The sequence below is a fragment of the Herpailurus yagouaroundi genome, unplaced genomic scaffold, assembly GCF_014898765.1.
Source record: "Herpailurus yagouaroundi ecotype Mexico unplaced genomic scaffold, PumYag 161, whole genome shotgun sequence".
In the NCBI taxonomy this organism is placed as follows: Eukaryota; Metazoa; Chordata; class Mammalia; order Carnivora; family Felidae; genus Herpailurus; species Herpailurus yagouaroundi.
This window is the reverse complement of record NW_024412402.1, coordinates 24,285,927-24,309,099: the sequence shown is the minus strand read 5'-3', so window position 1 is coordinate 24,309,099 and position 23,173 is coordinate 24,285,927. Positions and strand designations below refer to the sequence as shown.

Genomic DNA, 23,173 nt, shown 5'->3' with positions numbered 1-23,173 from the left:
CCCTGTCTACTTTACTTGTTAAAAGATAATTCTCAGAAAAGGTAAATGATAAAAGCAATAATTTTTATGATAAAACATGAACAATATATTGTTTAAATCATTATGAATGAAGAAATGGGGAAGATGGTATATATGTTCCAAAAGAGAAGTCACAGAAGTGCAAATGTGTGTACAATAAAGGAATATGGAAATCAATTTGAAATGAACAGGAGACTGGATTTTTCCAAGGTAGAGAAGGAAGTTGATTGAAACTGCATGAGACTGAATTTATTTCCACATCTGTAGATGGAATTGTGTTTGCAATGCTATCAGTTATCTACAATTTACAGAGTTGTAAAATATCACAGAGGCTAGAATGAGATAGCCCAGTAGGGTGTGCTCTAAACAACACACCATTTTCCATTAGACACTCTGTAATCTCATTTGCTTGTTTCAAATTCTCTTACATACTCAAAAGTGTCAATTTTAAAACAGGAAGTCACCATCTACCATATTTTCAGATTCTGATAATCTATGCTCCTATTTATTAAAGTTCAGATCTGTGCCAAGTCTGGAACTTCAGGTAGTACAAGGCTTCCTTTGATTTTGTGAACAATTCTGCCTTACTTTTTTTTTTTTTTTGTGAGTTTTCTGGAATGCTTAGTTTTACCACTGCTATTAAAGAAATTCTTAGTATTTTACTAAAAAAAAGTACACATTCATAAGAAATGTTTGCTCAATCAATGAGACCTTTAAAGCTATGCATTAGCTAGAAGCTCTTTATTTTTTGGTTATTTATTAAATGGTATTATTAAAGTATTCCTCCAATGGAAAAGGTTGGATTTGAAACCTTATGCTTGCAGTACCTTTGCCCTTGAACACATTTTGTCCCTGTAATTCATCTTCCTAAGTAGTGTGGTGTTTCGCAGATCTCATATTTGTTTCATATCAGTGAGATTGTGATGTAGCTATAGCATATTATCTAGTTTTGTTGGCTGTTTTTCCAATGTGGATGTGCATCAAGGCATCTCATTCACCAATTTGGGAACACTTCCTCAAATGGGTAGGAACCAGAGGGAAAAGAGGTGGCCCAAGCTGAAGGGGAGAGAAAGGCAAGCATCACAGAGGCATGGGAGGCTGTCTTCATAGAGGAGCACTGTGATTTCAGCTCCCAGTCTCATGCATCAGGGGAGTCTGTGGGTGTGATTGCCTCCCAGCAGACGTGCAAGAGTTGTTGCTATGCAAGCCCATTTGCCTCTGCAGAATTCTGCTTCACGCTGTTGTCACTGATGAAAATCCCTCTCAGTGGGCTAAGCCTATGGGGCCACCAGGACCCACAGTGATGACTTTTTCAGGAGAAGCAGTGCTTCTTTCCAACACTTCCCAGAAAATCATATCATTTTCACTGTTAGCAGCTCACCCTGAGATTTCCCTAACTCCTTTCACGTAGAAGATCCAGCTGTGCTGCTGGGAGAAGTTTGAAAGTGAAAGACCTGTTCCAGTATTTTTCTTCCTCATAAACCATCTGGATTTTTTTTTTCCTTTCTGAGATTGTTTTCTTTTTAGGGTGCAAAGAGGAAGCTCCCAAAGAGAACAGACTCCTCAGCCAAGACTTCCCACTGATTCGATCAAACTCTGATGGGAACCTATGTGCTACTGGATTTACTGTGTAGATTCCCCTTAGAGTGTACAAGGTCACTGCCATGACATGGTTCATCTTTGAACTTTTCTTTTTTGGAGTGAATTGGAACCAGAAGGTTTGACTTGATTAAGGCAATAAAGATGGCCATTGGTGCGACCGAGTCCAGAACACCAATCTGTTTACTCTTTGTTATTTCTTTGTTTGATTCTCTATGGCATATGCAATGTGAAGTGTAGATTCTAAACATTTAGTGTTTTATTGTTTCATAGCTGATTTTACTTGCAGTTTCGTGAAGGGGCCCTAGATCTCTACACATTACCTGTCAGACATACCCTTGGGATGAGGATACCCATCAGCCTGAAATCTATTCACTTTTTGTGAAGTGATTTACTAATAGCTCATGGAGTTCTGAGATAATCCATTTTCTGGCTTTAAATTCTAAAAACCAAATGTGTGGGGTGCCTGGTTGGCTCAGTCAGTTGAGTGTCCAACTTCAGCTCAGGTCATAATCTCACATCTCGTGAGTTCGATCACTGCAGATGACAGCTCAGAGCCCAGAGACTGCTTCGGATTCTGTGTCTTCCTCTGTCTCTCTCTCTGCCCCTCCCCTGACTGCTTTCTCTCTCTCTCTCTCTCCCAAAAATAAATATACACTTTTAAATTTTTAAAAAAAATTAAAAATATTCAAAAGTCAAATGTGTTTTGTAAATAAATAAAAAATATGATTTCTCTCCCATGCACCCACTGAAGGCACAGACGGTGTATGTCTCCAGGATGATAGGAAGGAAGGCCTGAGGCATGTGGTGCCTGTCATTCGTGCAGGGCTGCTTGGCCATCTCAGTCCCTGCTCTGTCTTCCTACCTCATTCCCATTCACAAACTACCCAGCTCTGAAAAATACTGAGATTTCCAAGGGGCCATCTCCCGTACTGAGAGAGACAGGATTACCTGGTGGCTGTGGTTTATTAAGCTGTGCATATCTGTGTTCTCGGACTTCTTTACAGAGCAGGCAGTCATTGGAGCACAAGGCTGAGTGACCATCCCTTCCTCCCCCCATAGCTTCTCTTCCTTTCTTTTTAATTCTCTCAGTATCATATCATACCCCTCCTGCCTGAGCCTGCAGTCCAGAGAAGAGCAGCCCCATGTGCAAATTTTAGCTGCAGATTGATTTCTAGAATCATGATGTGAAGCCACAAGCAATATGCCAGGTGGAGGAGAGTGTGATCTAGCTTCCTTATATAACCCTCTGTAGCTCAGTCACTGAATGTCACTATTTCTCAAGTCCATATATTATCTCACTATAGCAGATGCAATAAGGCAGAAATACAGGGTACTTGGAATGCAGTTTATTAAGACATGTTTTGGAGTCAGTTGGAAGGGCACTGGCTAGAAATGTTAATCACAGTAACCACCAGGGTATTGACCTGCTTGCTGTTCTCCTCTGCCTTGGGGGATTGGAACAGGGCACCCAGCCCCTATCACTCGAATTCTGGTTGATTATGATTATGACTTCCTTCTGGCATGTGTATCAAACTGTATCTTTTTACTTATTTGGCAAACAACAAAATAATAGTGTGGAGGTCACAGCATACTCACTGTACTAGAGTAGGAAAGAAAGAGATTCCTGCAGGGAGGAAAGGGGCAATTTTTTGAACCTCTAGGAAATTTTCTGGATGTTGGAAAGAATCTGAAAAGCCACAATCAAAAAAGCAATATTGCATCTATATCGCAATGAGCTTTTCTAGGAGCTGAAAATGGCATTATTACTCCTGGAGAAAAGAGTGCTTTTTTTCCCCTCCCTTTTGATTTAGACTTCTGTGAGTTAAAGTGTTCTGGTGTTTTAATGGTCTGTTTTAAAGATGGAAAGGGCCCTTATGTGTCAGAACACAAGCCTGTCCCAGTCAGCACGGGGCTTTGTTTGATTATGAAGCTTGTTTGGGATAGATGATATTTTTACAGCTTCTGCTTTGCTTCACCGACGGCCATATTGATGTAGCTCTCCAGGACGGGCCTAATAAATAGTTTATAAAACTGTAAGGCCATTCTCTTGGGTAATCTACCACTGTGCCTTCCCAGACTGCAAAATTGCACGTCCAGAGTGAGCTGGCTTCTCACACACACAGCTGGCCTCAGGCCTTGGGTAGGAGATTTCATGGTGTGTGTATGTATATGTGTGTACCTTCAAAAGAACTGCCTGAACTTTCTTGTGAACATTTTAGAAGAGCAGTAGAGAGTGAAATACTGAGATGGAGTGTTTCATTAATGTTGCTCAATCTGTGCTCAGATGTTGTGGCTGCTGGGAAAGCTGGGGCCCAGGAAAACTGTGGAAAACCCTTCCAAAGTGTTTTAAGCCTCTGTGATCTCATTATTTGCCAGAAAACTAAGAAGGAGCTGGGAGACAGTAGAAAGATGGTGAATTGGACCTGCTGGCACATCAGGATAGAAGTGGTAAGAGGTGATCAAGCACACAGCCTGCTCAGGACCCAGGTGAGACCTGCAATTCCTTTAAGGAGGATGGCACAGGCTAGCTCCCTCTGGGCAAGGATAGGGACTGTGCCCATAGGGGACACTTTTACAGTAGCATGCTGACAACCAGGGGAGTGGGGGTGGGGCAGAGCTCACCGAGGCCATGGATGCTTGCATGCTAGGACAGAGGAGGCTCTGTGTTGACATTAGTAAGTATCTGCAGATATCTGTGCCAGCAATTCTGCATTCATCATCTATCTCAATAAATTATCACAGTGTCACAATGTTGAAGATGAGGAAATTGCTTCAGAGAGGGTTACAGAACAGATAAAGCAAACTTACCAAAACAAAACAAAACAAAACAAAACAACAGCAACAACAACAACACCTGAAAACTTGCCTCACAGTGGTTCAGCTAACTGGCAGAGTCAGAATTTGAACCTGTATTTTTGTCTGACCACACAGCCTTGCACAGTGAACTATACATGACATGAGCAATGTTGGTGTTCTGTGTAAGCTATGTAGGCAACTATTTATGAGATATGACTTTAAAAAGTTGGGGAAATGCCCTTGCCCAGAAATCCCCACTGCTCCAAATACCTGAGCATTTCAGGTTGATCTGTCTGAAAACATACCTCTAGTTTGAGGACTTCAGACTTATTAAAATTCAAGTGTCCCTGGGAGAGATAAAAGCTTATGCTGGTATTTATTCTTGAAACTCCATTCCGTTGCCTTCACCAGAGCAGGGTTTAATGGAGTCACAGTAATAGTCCCAACAAGTCTTTCTCAAGCTCTGCCCTCACCCACCCAGTGGGAATGGAGGCTCTTCTAAAGGCCCTTCCAGCTAGTTCTGGGAATCCAAGGCACGTTGCAAATGAATCCCTGGAGGAGCTTCTTGGTTTCTTGGGATTGTTTATTGTTTCCTGTTCTTGTCTCTTTGTTCTGGTCACATCTCCTGGTACTCCTAATCCTCTGCTAGCTGCAGGTTCTCACCCAGAGATGTGCTGGCAGGGGCAGCTGCCTCTGACAGCCCAATGTGGATGGCAACTGTTTACCCCTATTCTGCATGTGCCAATACCTCCCATTAACTTACACAGCATCCAGTCACCCACTGTAACTGCTAAGCTGCTAGCCCCTTCCTTTTGGGTGGTCCATACAGGATGGAGTGAACTAGCTCATTTAGTTTTTAGTTGTTCGTATATTGAAGTCAAAATCACCCTAAGGCTCAAGCACAGGCCATCAGGCTATCTGAATCACAGGTAACATTTTCTGTTGAGGATTGCCACCCTAATCCAGCATTCACCCACTCTTGTTGAACTCAGCTGTGTGACTCATGATCCCTCATTCAATGCTTGACCCTCTGGGTCTCCAGAAAGTCCCAGATATGTCTGAATACCATTGTGAATACAGGACAGCTGGAGAGGTAGAACTTTGAGATGCTGTAGGCAACAGGTTTTCCTGAGGGCTCTTTATGTGAGGTCCCACTTTCTAGATATAGCCTTTGTCACTGGAATGAATTAATAGAAATGCTGAGAGTGAATTGTCTCAGTGGGTTAGAAAGGGAAGTCTCTGGAAGCTGGAGTATTGGGGAAGGGGCTTTGTGTTTGTCTCAGGTCACATCTTCCTCCCAGGTACCTTGCCCACCTCCACACAACTGGTGGTCTTATCAGGGTAGCATAGGCAATGAGTGGCTGGTGACCCCCCCCAGAGTCTGCAAAAACCCAGCATTCTTCACAGGTAGTTCTTCGCAGGCTTCTGTGGACCCTAGAATTTTGTAGTGCCCAAGGAAAAGGAAATAAGAATGTAAACCCTTGTCCAGGCTTGCACATTAACTAACTGTGTGACCCCAGCCAAGTCAGTTTAGCATGACTAACACCAGCTTATCTCCTTACCTGTGACTAACGAACAGGAATACTGACCCTACTTGCCAAAATTCAACTAATGGTAAAGATATGCAAATAAATATCACCAATTAAAATGGAATTAAATTGCCATCCAAATATAAAGCAGAAGAAAACTAGAACATAAATATTTGTCTCATCTCTCATGTGAAAGTTTCCTAAATCAGTGTTTATCATCCAAAGCAAACAAACAAGTAGTATCAACTTAATCCATTATTCATTATACCCTGATTTCAACAAAGCAAACACCATCTAGGATAAATCTGGGCCTTGTTATTTCTTTTTTTTTTTAAGTTTATTTATTTATTTATTTTGAGGGAGAGAGAGAGAGAGCATGAGTGGGTGGAGGAGCAGAGAGAGAATTCCAGGTAGGTTCTGCACTATCTGCACCAAGCCTGACACAGGGTTCGAGCCCACAAACTGTGAGATCAGACCTGAGTCAAAGTCAAGAGTTAAACACCTAACTGACTGAGCCACCCAGGCACCCTTGGGCCTTGTAATTTCTTATCCAAGTTACTGCTATGATATTTTAGCTCATTCCTAGTGCCTTTAATATATTTCCCACACGTCTGCGATAATGCTCTTTTTAAGGGTTCATCAAAAGCAAAGTAAGCCATGATGGATCTGGCACTGTGTTAGGCCCAGTTGTGGGATGATATCGAGTTGAATCTTCTATATTCAGGACAACTAAAGGCTATGCATGTCTCACTTTTTACCACTCCCTTCAAACTTCCAAGAGAAACAGCCAAGAGGCAAGGCCAGGCAAATGTAAAGTACTGACTTCCATGAGTCTGCAGCCTAAACCTCAACACATTTGGTCTGCCGCAAGCTAGCCTGATGGTCAAGAGCAGAGTCTCTGCTCTGGCTGTTCATGAGAATCACCTGGGAGATCTGAAAATAAAAAAACAAACAAAAACAGTGGTTCTCAGGCTTTTTCTCACAGGATTCCAATTTAATTGGTCAGGGCTAAAGCTTGGGCATCAATGTTCTAAAAGTGCCCAGATGATTTTGATGTGCTGCCTGCATTGAGAGCTATGGATTTGGGGAACTTTTGCACAGGCTATGGTCTGGTTTGGACCCCAGACAGTCTATTTTCTATTTCTTCCAAGCCCAAAGCAGAGTCTGGCCCCTCTCTTTTAAAGCACTTGAAAGGAAATAAGCACTTTGGTTAAATGGAGACTGAGGAGCTATAAACCTGACAGCCTGTGGAATTTGCCCAGTGTCTAGGAGCTGCTTATAGGTGCTTGACTTCTGGGTCTCTCAGGTTGGGATAACTCCCAGCAGGACTATTTCTAGGTCTTCATAACATCTCCAGGCTCTAGGAAGCAAGAGTCCAGAGAGAGACAGAACAAGGAGGCCAGGAGCCTTCTGATACCTTCCTAGAGCTCTTCTTCTTATGCCAAACTTAGCCTTGAAAGAATGGAGTTTAAAGAGAGAGTCCCTCACAGAAGTCCAGGAAGTTTCATTCTTATCACTGATGCCCAGAACTTACCCAAAAGAGGAACTCCATTTGGAAACAGCATGTAGCTTCCTTTATCCAGAAGTCAGCCAGACAAAAAACATGTAAGCCTGTCTTTGAGGGGACTGTAAGCCGGGACAAAAAGACTACAATCTATAAGCCTGTCCTTGAGGGGACTGTAACCTAATGATGGGGGCCAGAAGTCAGCTGCAACCCTGGCCTCCCCTCTGCTTTTGCAGGATGCAATCTGAATTCCAAAGTCTGACAGAATTGGTTATCTGATGGTTTCCTTCTTGTGAGTTTTCTCTCTCTGGCCATCCCCCATACACACCTAAGTAGTTCTCTGCATGATTATTTCCTACCAGTATCTCATGCAGATCCTCTGCCTTCTCCTGCTTTTCCCCATGGCTACTTCCTGCTGGCCTGGAAATGTCTACCTCAGCTGTTTCTTCCTCTAGAAAGCCTTCCCTGGCACCTCTAGTCAGTGGAAAGCTCCTCTCCTGTGCTCCAATAACACAGTATGTACACTTCTTCCCCAGAAAATTCCATATCCAATTTTGTTTGTTTCTTTGTTGGTATTTTTTAATTCAACTTTCTGATGGAAGAAACCAGTCAGTAGCTATAGATGTTCTGCCCAGTGTGGTGGTCACTAGCCTTGTGATTTTTGAAGTGTGGCTAGTATGTACCCATGTTGAAAAGATAATATTTTTAATATATTAAGTTAAAAAATATGTTAGAATAATTTAACTGTATATTTTTAATTTTTTTATTTAAATTTATTTTTCTTAAATAATCTCTATGTCCAACATGGGGCTTGAACTCACAACCCTGAGATCAAGAGTTGCATGCTCTACCCACTGAGCCAGCCAGGCGTCCCTCACTATGTGTGTGTATATATATATATATATATGTATATATATATATATATATATATATAACTTTTTACTATGTGGCTACTAGAATATTTTAAATTATTTTTATGGAAAAAATTATATGTGTGGCTCATATTATATTTTTATTGGATTGCTTTGGTTTATAATGTGAAATAAAGAGTCAGCCACTGCCCTTCACATTGTTCCTGTTTATATATATATATATATTTTTTTTTTAATTCTTTTTTTATTTTAGAGAGAGAGAGAGCAAGAAGGGTAGAAGGGCAGAGGGGGAAAGAGAGAGAATCTCAAGCATGTTCCATGCTCAGCACAGAGCATGACTTGGGGCTTGATCCCACAACACTGGGATCGTGACCTGAGCCAAAATCAAGAGTTGGACACTCAACTGACTGAGCCACCCAGGTGTTCCTATTCCTGTTTATATCTTATCTTTTCTTTCTGTCCTCACCCTCCAACCTTTTCCTTCCAGATAGAGAGCTGGTGATAAAAGGATGAATAAGATATTGTCCTTGATCTTTTTAGTTTTTATGGAGACATATTTTACTTTTGCAAATCTTCTAAACTTCCTTTCCATGGTGCCTACAGTAGAGTCACTGCTCCACAAGTAATTATTGGTCAATTCATTCGTGCAATTATTATTTATCCAGAATTATAAAGCATGGTTTTATGTAGCTCTTTTAAAATTTAAATGGTCCATTTTTTCATGGAGTTTAGAGTCCCTCACCTTTATTTCATTTATAAATGCATTTATCTCCTTAACACACTCGAGGTTAGCAAAAGGGTGTGCAGTCAGGTTCTGATTTTATTGGTGGGCAAGTGAATCATACTGAGAATAAATTAGCAACGAGGAAGGGATCAGCCACAGATCCTCACATTATAACACACTGCTAATTCAGTTTATGGACAAAAGAGCCAATATTTGGAAACTAATCAGTGAAAAATCAAATGAAATTGAGGTTGTCTTGAATATGGTATCTGCTCCTAAGTACTTTTTCAGGTGTAATGCTTCCTCAAGTGCCTTTGAGGGAAGGATTTAGAAACTAAGTACCCCACTAAGGTGGGGCAGAGGGAGGGTCCTCTCTTGAAGCAGATGAATGTACCTGCTTTTACAGTTCCACTCATGTCTCCCTCTCAGGGAAACCTACCCTTCCCAGCCCCTCTCAATCCTTTCTCTACCTCAGAGTTCTGTAATACATTTATTTTGCAAATACATATTTTGTGTGCTATTTATGCTATTATTTTGAGTGGTCAATGATCTTTTGAACTGCCCCATACACATGGTGTGTGTTTGTGTCTCCCCAGTGTGGCAGTCAACTCATACAGGATGGGACTGTATGGTATGCTGCCCACATCCTTGCATACAGACTTACACAGTGTGCAGGCCTATGGGGAGTGAGAAAGTAGCATGGTAATACACTTAAGAGAGGTTTAGGAAGGGGTACAATTTCATATACCTTTTTAAAGGAGTCAAATCATTAGCCAAATCCATGGAAGTTTCTCAAAGTTTATAAATTGTTTAAAATTAATTAGGCAAACAAAGTTCAGTTCATGAAAAGTGGTATCATAAATAGATCTGACTGAAGCAGAAATAGCACTCTCTCCTCTAGCGGACTCCCTTTAGCAGCTGAAGATTGTTTCGTTGATATGACGCTTCCTCTCCGCTGTCACTGTCATTGTCCCTTCTTTAATTCCAAAGCTATTCCAAATGAATCATAGCATTGTAACAGCAACTAAAGCACACCCTATGACAAAGATCTCATGCCTACAAGTCTCCCAAGGCCTCATAGCCAGCGTTCATTCAGATTGATCTTCAAACCACCTGCTGAGTGATATTTCTAAACTCACTCCAAGGTTGAGAATGACTTAAAAGGGTCCTCATTTCCTGTCTGTGTGAGGGAACATCCAGACAACGTAAATCAGCGTACATGACCCTGTGTCTGTCTTGCTGCCTGTTTATCCTCCCCGCACACCCTCTGCTTGGCCATAAACATCTCAGTTGGACAAACACATCTTGCTTGACTTGTCTTTCTGACATCAAACTTACTCTTCCATTTCCTGGATCCTCATCTGGAACTCCCTCTTATTTCACTTATTACTCATTACTTATTTATGATTACTTTATGCAGAATTAGTTACTCCACTCCTTGTATTCTAACTCATTCATTTATGTATCTTCTAGCATATGAAATTGCAAGTAACTGTGGTTCTCCCCTGCCTCCCCAGAGACTCCAACCTCCCAGAGCAGGAACCTTGTCTACCAGCTCTTGTTTGGTGAGTGCCTGCCATGTGGCAGGCATTTTACTTGTAATATCTCATGTAAATCTTTAAACTGTTTTACTGGGTCATGTTATTTTCCTTGGTTGAGATCAAACTGAAGCTCTGGGATTTTTTTTGTCATTTACCTAAATCATAAGTAAAGCCAAGATTTGAATCCAGGTATGTCTATTCTAAAGCCAATGACTTTTACCAGGCAACGTGTGTTACCTTTCTTAATTGAAATTTATCTGTCTGTGCCTAACATGCAGAGTTGGTAGCAAATGAACTGACAGCTCAGTGAACGAGGCCAGATTTCCAGCGCCCATGGCCCTTGAAGGGAGGTGTGACACTGGACCTTTTCTAGTTTTCTCTTCCTGTTCTTCTTTTCCTCCTCCTCCCCCCCACACCCAACCCTGTCTCCATCTTGCTAACCATGTGGGTCATTTTCTAGTTGACTGTTTGTTGTTTGTTCTGCAGGCATTACAACTGCTCCCCAGCCTTCAATGACATCTCCCATACACTCCCTTCGCTTTCTGACATTTTCAGTGTCTGCTGCCAAGACCTGCTGTGATCCCTGTGACAGTAGCTTTGTGTGTGAGCTTGAGGCAGTCAGAAGGGCCTCTGACAGGACAGGTCATCTCTAAGCCTGTCAGGATGCTGGCGCATAATGAGCTTGCCATTTGAAAGACCTGAATCCCAGGTTTTGTTTGGTTCCTCCTCCCTCTTTTCCTCCCCTTGCTACTTGATGTGGATTGGCACAGACCAGGTTTTTCTCAGTGTAAGAACATAAAGACATGAAATATTTTCAGAACAGGAAAAGGCCACACAACTCAATATATTGACCTCTCCTGTTAATATTTCCACTGATTCTTCACTTTGGTAAAAGAGTTTTGCTGATTACTAATGGCATGAAGCAAAGGAGTGAGAAGTTTCTTTTGAGTTTGACGTTTGGGTATTAGAAGATAGGAGGGGTTTGCACGAGTGTCAGGCCCAACTCCTCACTTTAGAGATGAGCATAAGTGGCTCTTGAAGGAGGTGAGATTTCTCAAGGAACACAGGTATTTAGAGCTGAGCTCAGATCCAAATGGAATTCATAAGTCAGGAGGCAGTATTCATAGCACAATCCCAAACCTCTGCCCACAGCAAAATGAACCACAGCCATGGAAGGTTTATTCTCTCAATTTGCATTTTAGAATTTATTGGGCAGAGCCACTTGAAGACTGGGATTCAGCACTCTTCTTTGATCTATACTAAGTTCAAAATAATCTGGTCCCACAAAGATCTAGGATGCAGGCTGTGGGTGATGACCTTATTTTTCCACAGAGGGCTTCCCCATTGCAATTTTTCTGCAAGGTGTCTCTAGAGCTAGGAGTGAGCTCCAGTAAGGGACACAGTCTATAGGATAAATCAGCCCACAGTAGACATTTTCTTGTTCTGACAATTGCTGTACTGCCTCTGTAGAAATTCTTTAGCTACCAGGCTAGAATAATCTTCCCTAATGGATTAGAAAAATTCCCAAGATGTTTAGGATAGTGAGTGGAATTTACGAGGGGCAGGACCTGACCACTGCTCTCTCCTTGCTCTTGGTGAGAACTCCTGCTTTCTCACCAACTGCCATTCTGATTAGCAGTGGGTCCCAAGTCATAGGGATTCCTTACTCTCTTGAAATACTTGACACTCTCAGCACCACATCATCATAGATAAAGTGGTTCACAAAAGATCTCAAAGGTCTTATTATTTTCATGCAGCTAGGGTAACAATTTATGTCAACAAATCAGTCCCCCATGTGCACTGCATCCTTCCTCCTTCCTGAAATACATATCTGTCACTTACTACATGCAAGGGACAAAGAGTGCCATTATTCAAACATGGATCCTCAAGCACGTGTTGGTCAACAGAGCAACTGTTAAGTGTTATTCTAGAGATATGCATAAACATTAGGGGATCTAATTTTGTCTTGCATGTAGTGGGAGGAGGGAGCAGAGTAGACTTCCCGAATGAAGTGCTCCTCCAAAGCCATCTGGTAATTCATATTTTAGCTGAGGCAACAGAAGATCTGTTAGTTCATTGAAACCACTTTCTCCCTTACTACAGGTGAAGAATGTTAGACCAGTTTCTGCTCAATTTTTTTCTAACTGCAACATCAGATGAAATTTGTATTCTTAAATCACTTCCCTGGACACTTCTAAGATTATGCAAAGTTCTGAACATGAGAAAAGGAGGGACGGGAAAAAGATGAAATTTATTTGCAAGGCTTAAGTAAATGGAAGCTACAATGAGACATATAGAATGGTTTCATATGCAAATGTAGGAGGGTGAAGCTATTTTGTCTGATAAGTATAAATTCATTGAAAACAGAGGCCATATCTGTCTTTGCCATGCATTCCCAATTCAACTTCTGAGGCTCAAGAAATACCCTACCACAACTCAATTCTTGTTCTGGCATCTCCCTTTTTGTCCTGCTTTTTTATTGTTATCTGGGTAGAGGGATGGTGACAGTGTCTGGAGGAGAGGCCACAGATAACACCTGCCTGACTATTTCCTCCAAAAAAAGAAATTAACTAATTGTGTACCGGTATTCACACAAATACCTTCAGATTCTCTAAGTTTCGAGAGGAAATTTAATTCAAAAAAACTTGAATTTCTTTGTTTTATTCTTTATGAGCCAAGTTGTTTTTCACTTCTTTGCTTGAGAAGGGGAAATAATTGAAATAGGGGAACATTTCATTCCCCTGCCTGCTGTGGAAAGACATTTTTCAATCATGCTTGAGGTTCTCTGAAGTGGTATATGGCCAGGCTGGCAGAGACACCAGCAGAAAGCAGTGGAAGCTGGGGCCTGGACTGGGGGTGAAGGGGAGGAAGGGGGGGCTTGTCTGAAAATGACTCCAGCCATCATCCTAAGACCTGGGCAGCAGCAGTTGGAGAGAGGAACTCTGGCAGGGAGGAACAAAGTAGCAGGCTTGCTAGGATGGGAACCTGCTTTTCCTTCCCCTCCTTAGCCAGACAACTGCTTATCAGGAGCCCTCAGACTGGAAGACAGGAAATTAATGCTGGATTGTAGGGTCGTTTGTGCTAAACTGCCCATGGTTGCTTAGGAGAGCTCATAGGCACTGAGCCCTGGCCACACCTCTGTGCCTGCAGAAAGCAGCACCAGGCATTTCATAGCAAGAATTTAGACCTGAAAAAGAAGTGACCTGTTCTGAGTGGGTCATAACATGATGCCTACTTTAGACATTGAGAGATTCATGGCATGCAAAATGCTCTAAGTGAACAGATTTAAGGAGGGAGACTGTTGTTTATTTATTTATTGCCATATGACTGGGGGCCCAGGTTTGGAATTGCTGAGGCTCTCGCTTCAGTTCCTTCTATCAACCTTGGGCTACCAGTGGCAAAGTCAGAAGAATAAGACCTTGGTTCTGTGAAATCACCCAGGGTTAAGCGCCAGCACTATAATTCAGTGGGTGAATGCACAGGCGTTGCAGTTGAACAGACTTGGGTTTTAATGTCCAATCTGCTGTTGACTAGGCGAGTGAAAGTAAGTTACTTAGAGGCTGTAAGTCCCAGTTTTCTCATCTGTGAAATGAAGATAATATAGACCTCAGGGAATTTCTATGAGTGTTGAGTTTGGGACCTTAGAGTTAACATACTCCTTTATTCTTCACTGCTGAATTTGGAATCAATCAAGCAGATGATAGACAGATTTGTTGCTGTTGTTGTTAAGAAACAAACAAAAAGATTAGGTTTATTACTACTAGTGTTATATTAGAGAACAAGCTTGAATCCACAGATAAAATTTGGGCTTTTTAATATTCTCAGAAGGAAACTCACATGTCCAGAAAGGCAGACTTCTGTCTCTATCCTCTCTTTTGTGTGCACATGCACACACACACACACACACACACACACACACACACACACGGGGTGGAGATTTCTTTCAGGAAGCAGAAATTCCCCATGGGAACATAAAGACAGGGGACTATGAGTCCAAGCTGACAGTGAGAAAGGTGAGTCAAATAATTACTAGCACCCTATTACTATTTTATTGATATCGCTTCTCACTCATCTCTAAATAAACAGGTTCATGAAACACTTTAAAAAAAAACCAAAACAGTAACACAACAGAAAACCACATATATGTATCTTTTCTTCATTTCCTGCTGTCTTTGTGTTGGTTCTCATAGGGACCTGAAGGCAGATACTGATATTCATGGTTTCATTCTTCTCAGTCATGGCACGTGGGTGATTTCTATGCAAGAGTTCCAAGCCTGACATCCAAACAGGCTTTGAAAAGCTAGTCGTGGTGTGGGCTGGGTATACACTACCATGGGACAATGGATATTACAGCCAATATATTCCAGATTTACTCTCAGAGTTCCATGGCCCATTGAATCACACTTCTAGAAAGAACTACAACATTTAAAAGTGGCTTCTCTGGCATTACAGAGAGAACTATAAAGCTGGAGTTGAGATACATGCTTGAATCCTACCTCCGCCATGTACTAAGTGAACTTAGACATTTCTTATCTTCCTCTCTCTTTACTTCATTCTCCCTACCTATAAAATACAGACAATAGGGTTGCCTGGATGGCTCAGGCAGTGGAGTCTGCAACTCTTGATCTTGGGGTTTGAGATCAAGATCTTGTGAGTTTGAGTACTATGTTGGGTATGGAGATTACTTAAAAAATAAAAAGTCTTTAAAAAATATGGACAATAATACCCATATCACAGGGTTCTTGACAGGGTCAAATAAAGTAATCCTTGGTAACAGTCAGTTTCATATGCATGTATGTCAGATCTGGAAGGAATACATATAGAAAGGAATCACCCAGTTTACTCCCCTCACCCCCACCCCCAAAACCCCACATGACTTGAAGGGGAGGGATTTGAGGGCAATATAAAACAGTTATTTTGCCAGCTCATATGGCCAGTCAGCAACATTTGTTTTTCATTACCATTTCTGCATGATGGTATAATGTTATCTAGAAGTGACCCAAATGCCTAAATGAATACAAAAATTAATGAACATATAAAAATGTTTGTCGTTTTGTATCAGAAAAAATAACATTCCTTTGGCCATAAAAAATGTATGACAGTCAACTCCTCATGTTGATCTATCTGCACATTTTATTTAATTTAAGATAAGTATGAAAACAGGACTTTTGGACAGGGGAGCAAATTGATTGCAACTGTGCAGGCCTGGTTAGGGAATTGGTAGTGAGTTAAAGCTGATGGCTGAGATTGACAAGAATTTGAAGATGAGAAGTCAGCCAAGCATAGAGAGGAGTTGAAGATGACTAGTAAGTTTTCAGTCTGTGTAACTTGCCCTAGGGAGTGAGAAAAGTGTTCTGGAGAGTGTTGCAATGAAGAAATTAAGGATGCCAGGAAATAGAATTTGTTTCTGACTAAAGTAAAGGAGTGGATGAATTTAAGATACCTGTAGGAGATAATAGATGATAAATAAATAGATGATAGATGATAGAGTTTGAAATATGTCTGAAATTTGAGATCTGCAAACACTAAGGAAGTAAGTGAAGCCATTGAAATGGATGGGGTCATTCAAAAATCTGGAGTAATGGCTAAAATTACTGACAGGGGTGAGAAGTGGATGGAGAGATTTGTTTAAATTAAAAAATATGGAAAAAATAAATAATCTGGGTAGTCCAATGGCCTCAGTGTCATGGGAGAAGAGCATTTCAGGAAAGGAACGATCAGGGTCAGGCCCTATAGAGATTAAGAGAAATAGAATATAAGAAAAAGGTCTCTCAATTTGGTATTTGGAAGTTGCCATGGATTTAGAATATTTCCACATGCCAGGGTGCTAGGGATTAAGGAGTGGATAAACGTAGGGGTAAAGGCATTAATATTCTTTTAAGAAGACTAGGGTAACAAATGAAGGAAAGAATCAGTTTCCTGAGTTTTTTGTTTGTTTCTCCTTTCTTTGTGAAGAAGAAATTGGACATGAGCATGTTTATAGGTAGAAATAAAGATGAGTGGAAGAGACTGAAGGTCTACAAGTGGGAAAGGACCAAGATCCTATAGGATCTGGAAGGATGGGCCAAGAGCAAGGGAGAAGTGGAGGAGGGGCTAAGGGGGACAGACATGAAATAAGCTCACCTCAAATGAATTTACTCTTAGTTATAAGAAGTGGGATACTCTCTGAGATGGCAGCATAGATAAGGATGAGGTTTGCAACAGCCATCAGGGGAATGAGGTAGGAATTTCTTGAGAATCATGAAGGGAACTCCAACAGTGAGCACTCAGCTGATGCTGGAAACACAGTGAACATCACAGTCAAGTTCTTATTTTGCTCATCACTTCATTTTATTTGTATAACATGTTAGATTTGCCAAGGTCAGAATTTATTTTTCAGTGCTGCACTTTGGGATGCATAAGGAGCCACCTATATTTTTTTAATAAGTACCCTCCTAATCATGTTGACATTTCTGGGTGAGTTTTCTAATATAATTGTCATTTATAAAACATTGGCTGTAACAGATAGATACTTGATTCCAAGTTGTGTATTTTCCCAAAGATGGTTTCCCATTATTAGTACTCATTCTTTATTCTGAATCTTGAGATTAATCTTAACTTTGAGACTTTGGCCACTATTCACCCTCTAAGCATCTCTCTTTCGTTTTGTTTTGTTTGGTCATACTTTAGTGGGGATGTGGACATCCTAAACATCCGAGAATGACCAAAATGACCAAAGGGTTACAAAAAGGTAATAGTTTGGGTAGTTTAGTGACATTGATGCCAAGAGAGGAGATGAGAACAGCATCAACAATTATTCCTACAATTCCTTTATTCTGTTTATCAACAGATACATATTTAACACCCACCTACTGGGCACTTTGTTTGATGCAAGTAATACTTGGTGGATGAGCAGATCTTCAGCTTCCAACATGCTTAGTGTCCAGCAGAGAGAGGGAATGTTTTCAACTGTGGTATATTAATCTCAAATTGTCATTCTCCTGGTGGGGCTGAAGCTCATATCAGTGTTTGTGGAGCCAAAGCAAGATGGATAGTGGTAACATTCTTGAGGTCAGTGGTTTCTAAATGCCAAGCCAGGGACTGATGCTCATCCATAATGGAACCCCAATCTGTGGAGGAATAAGAAAAAATAAGGAGATCAATGTCAGTGTGAACAACTGTCCTTTAAACTGAGATTTTATCCCCCCCCCCATTTGTGTGATGTAAAAATGCTCGCTTTGTTTTTAAGAATTAGTGGTAAGAGAGAGTAGATATTTACTTGGCAAAATAAAATATTTGCCACATAATTCTGTCTTTTTTTTACCTTTTAAATTTTATTGGCTTCTACAACTCCGAATTCTAAGAGTGTCTGCTCAAAATGATCCCTGTTATGCAAGCAATACATCTTTTTTTGAGGAAAGATCCTCAGTTGGGAAAATCCAGGCTGAGTTGAGAGTTGGTCCAATTTCCCTGTTTCTCTTTGCCTGGATAGAGTGCACATTCTGCCAAGGAAACCCACTATGAAGCGGAGGGATGGTTTGTCAGTAAATCAACTTAATTGTTATTGGGGGCCCGACCCAGAAATGTTCTTGGGACAACTAAAATCATAGCTGCCCCTCTGACCATAAGGACAGGAGACATAAGTTTCAAAGACAAAATCTAAGTCAAGTGTCCCAAGGCAAATTAAAACAAATGATACCCACCCAGAGTTTCTGACAAAGAGAAGGTGTTAAGCTTTCCAGCTGAATTGAGTTTTCCTTTTTATCTGACTGCCCTTTGTAGGATTTAAGGTGGGAATTCTGAGAGAAACTTTAAAGTTGGGATTCAACTTGATTAATTCTTTTCAAAACCTCTGTGACTCAGTAGCAGTGTGGGGGGCTACTGTTGGGTGGACTCTAAGCTTCTGAAAACTGGGAGCTAATCATGTTAATCAAACCTAGCATTTCAGTGTTGGGTCAGTTTCCTAGGGCTATTATAACAAAGTGCCAATAGCTGGGTGTCTTAAAACCACAGATTTTTATTGCCTCACAGTTTTGGAGGCTAGAAGTTCAAAATCATGGTATTGGCAGGACCATGGTGCCTCTGAAACCTATAGGGAAGAGTCTTTCCTTGTCTTTTCCTAGCTTCTGGTATTTTATCAAAGATTCTTGGTGTCCCTTGGCTCCCTTCAATCTCTGTGACTCTGCCTCTGTGTCTCTTCTTATAACGGAGCCAGGCATGTTGTAGTATGGGCCCACCCTACTCCAATGTGACCTCATCTTAACTAATTATATCTGCCTTGACCATTTAGCAAAATAAGGTAATATTCACAGATACTGGGGGCTAAGGCTTTAACGTATCTTTTTGGAAGACACAATTCAACCCATAAAAAGTACTCAGTAATGGAGTATGAATAAACGATTCTTGGAACTCCTACCAGTTAGGACTTTGTCTGTGAGCATGACAGATAGTGAACAGAGAAGTGTATACTTTCTCTAGATCTGAATGTAGCTATGAGCATGTGTTTGCATGTGGGTAAAAATATTTTGTTGTATTTGGATATTACCTATGTAGCATTTAAGATTATATTAAAAATTTGAGTTTGTGTTTTTGAAAGATCTAATACATGGATTTCGAAGTGGTAATAATTGAACTTGCACATATTGTCGATCTTGCCCATGGCCTTACAATTTCACACTCATGAGGTTTTACCTTATTGAAAGACTCCATTTGTACTGAGGGAAATCAGCTTGCAATGGGACTGACCATTTTCTCTGAGAACAATTAAGTACTCCTGAGGTTGAGAGGGCCTCCAGAAAAGGTAAATGGTTCTTACCTGTTTTTTAAGAAAACAGGACTCATTCTTCCTCTAGAAGGAAGAAGACCATCTCTCTTTGGCTTCTGGCTTAACAGTTCCCATGAGGAACTATTTAAAGCCCAAGAATAATTTTTAGTAATTAATTTTTTTTAGGTTTCTGGAAAAAAAAACCACTTCTGTCTCTTGAACTCCAGTTCTGTAAGAGAAAGAACACAAGGTCCTCACATTATCACAAAAATGACCTTTCATGGAAAGGCATAATGAGACAGAGGAAACAGTTTGAGGGGTGTGTGTGAGGACCAGTTCTCAGCTCCTCAGGCCTCTGAAGGACTTGAAAGTAGGGTTTGGTGTGTGGCAGGAAGAGCTGATCCTCAGGTCTCCAGCCTCTTGCACTTGCTCTTGGGTTTTCCACTTGCTCACGTGTATCATTTATATCAACATCCATGTTCCTCCAAAGCTCAGAGGCCTGCTAGTGTTTCTAGCTTGTTCTTAGGGCATTTTCTTCCCTTTTCACACCTCCCCATTTTTCCTGTTCACTTCCTTGCTTGAGAGAACGTGCTGATTTATGTCTGCTCTGTGATGCTAGCTAGAATAAAATAAAAGGAATGGTTTCACAAGTCAAGAAGCTTTTAATTTCCTTGCATGGTGACACCCACTTCTATTGGTCCACTGCTGCCTCTTGCTCTGTCCGTCTGTACTCAAGACTCCTGGCAGCCATCTGAGATTAAATGCAGAGCTCTTGAATAATCCAAACCCAGCAAGAAGCCACTATCTCAGCAGCAGGCTGAGTGTTCTAGACTGTCATCATAGTAAGAGCAAAAGGGAAATTTTTGACTTAGAGGAAGGCCCTTAATTTTCCAACAAGGAGTGGAAGTGATAACATTTCTTCCACCCCCTGCCAACTTACCACTTTATAGAAACTTGGCTTCTCCATGTCCCACTCATTCTATTGTGCTTGGATATTTTGTCAAAGGCTTTCACAAAAAGATGTTCTTTAACAAGAACTGCATTGAACCTGTGGAAGGGAACAAACTGATGTATATTTGTGAGTTTGGCAAAATAAAAAAAGATGTGTTCATCAGGAGACTATAGATGCTGGAGAGGATGTGGAGAAATGGGAACCCTCTTGCACTGTCGGTGGGAATGAAAATTTGTGCAGCCACTCTGGAAAACAGTGTGGAAGTTCCTCAAAAAATTAAAAATAGACCTACCCTATGACCCAGCAATAGCACTGCTAGGAATTTACCCAAGGGATACAGGAGTACTGATGCATAGGGGCACTTGTACCCCAATGTTTATAGCAGCACTCTCAACAATAGCCAAATTATGGAAAGAGCCTAAATGTCCATCAACTGATGAATGGATAAAGAAATTGTGGTTTATATATACAATGGAGTACTACATGGCAATGAGAAAGAATAAAATATGGCCCTTTGTAGCAACATGGATGGAACTGGAGAGTGTTATGCTAAGTGAAATAAGCCATACAGGGAAAGGCAGATACCATATGGTTTCACTCTTATGTGGATCCTGAGAAACTTAACAGCAACCCATGGGGGAGGGGAAGGAAAAAAAAAAAGAGGTTAGAGTGGGAGAGAGCCAAAGCATAAGAGACTCTTAAAAACTGAGAACAAACTGAGGGTTGATGGGTGGTGGGAGGGAGGGGAGGGTGGGTAATGGGTATTGAGGAGGGCACCTTTTGGGATGAGCACTGGGTGTTGAGCACCCATTGGATGAGCACCAATTTGACAATAAACTTCATATATTGAAAAAAAAAAGTAAGAAAGATATGTTCTCAGCATGTGATCCTACATGTTCAGACCTAGCTCACCTGTAACTCCTCCAAGCTACCCCCGCCTCCTGGCTCCCTTTCTCTTGACTCACACTCTGTACCATGGCATCACCCTCCTTGGCTGAAAGGGAATGGCCATGCCTTTTATGTGACCACAGGGGCTGAGTCAGAAACACAAATATGATTCCATGACAAGGAATACTGTTTAAAAGTAGTGTTGTGTACATGGAAAATCTACATCCTGATATATGCCCCATAAATAGACTGCCGTGTGGGTCTAGTTGCAACAAATTTTGGTTAGTCAATAATCCTATACAATATTGTCTGATAAGAAGTAACTGTAATTTGCATGATGTTCTGGGCTGTTATATCTTTTCTTGTTACTCTACTAGCAAAATGCATTTCTTTCATTTTGTTTTCAGTTCAAATGTCCTGCAACTGCTTTATAGAGCACTTCAACTTGCCATCTATCACTAATCTGAAATATGCCAGAAAGCAGTATAAGGGCTAAGAGAAAACTGTCTCTAATAAGAGGTGAAGCAATAGTTTGGGGACTGTTAATACAGATAGTGACTAGATAGTAAGCAGCCATCTCCCCTTGGGAATGGTCTCCAATCTCCGATGAACATCACAGTGAGACACACAGATGGGGATGTGAGTGGGGGTCTAACCCAAACATGTCACCTTGTTTTACTAGGTTTGTTTGAACAATTTAGGTTCAGGGACTGTATGTTTTCATCTTTATAACCCTTGCCTTTAGCATACTGCCTGGCACATAGTGAGCGCTCACCTAATTTTGTAGAATGAATCAGTACACAAATGAATGAGGAAGTCATTCTGGATTCTGTACAGTATATCAGTGTATAACTGACTCAGGTATAAGGCATGATTCTGCTGGCAATTTTATATTTGTACTAGTTTCTGGAGTATTGCCATTGTGTAGTAATACTGCACAAGGTTAAGAATGTTAGTTGGAGCAATTACAGCTTCTAAGTTCAGTTTCTTCTTCTGTAAAATGGGAGCCACAATGCTAGCTCCTTCATAGTGTTGTATGTGTATGTGGTCAGTGAAGTAATGCATATATTTAGCATGGCACCTCACAGACAGTAAGGGCTGCTCCAGTGGTGGCTAAAGTGGTATCATGATTATTATTGAGACTATGATCATATCCTCCCCTCTTCCTACCATTTAATCTGACTAAATTTTTTTTTTATCTCCAATATATTTAAGACCCACGTGCCTTCATGTTTTCAATTTACATTCAGGCTACATCCATCAACATCAAAGATCCAGGTGTTAAGAACTGAAGAGTCTGCTCTCTGTGTATGTGCATGTGTGTGCGTGTTAGTCTTCAAAACCTTACCAATGGCTCAAGAGGACTACTATTTACTGGGTGTTGAGACTCTGTGTGAGGCTCTGGAACAGCAAGATACTTTATAAATGCTATCCTCTGTAATCTCTATAATTTTTTTTTTTTTTTTTTTTTTTTACAAATTAGGGAATTTCAGCACAGAAAGCAATATACAACTCACTCAAATTCTTATGTTAAGAAAATGGCAGGTTCGGGCTTTCTTGGCTACAATAGCCATTCTCTTTCTGCCATGTTAGATCAGCATGCCCTTCCTTTTAGACTCAGAGTGAATGCCAAATTGGTGAGCCTATTTCAAGAAGTAGCACAGAATCAAATATACAGATCTTAACCAGGATACAACAGACCTGATACTTAGTCAACCACTTCCTCAAGCTGAAGCTTCTGGCGATCTCTCTGAGCCTCCTAGGCAAAGATGGTAGCACAATGGGGACCATGGCAAGTAAACTCAGGATGTCCTTTACACAACCTCATACCTATGACTTCAGACTTGGAATGCGTCAACCTTGCGACAAGATTAGGATAAATGTGAATCATTTAATTGGAGAGGAATTTTCTCTTTCCTTGTCTTGGCTGTCTGAAATTCCGTGAACCCCTGCATTCTTTAAGTGTAAGTTGCTAAAACTAGCTGCTTATAGTGTTCTCAACCT

At 41.0% G+C, this 23,173-nt stretch overlaps 1 protein-coding gene across 4 annotated transcripts in view; it reads left to right on the top strand.

Moving 5' to 3' along the window:
* Nucleotides 1-23,173, top strand: part of OPCML (opioid binding protein/cell adhesion molecule like) — a 1,085,522-nt gene that overhangs the window by 240,137 nt on the left and 822,212 nt on the right. The window lies entirely within an intron of this gene.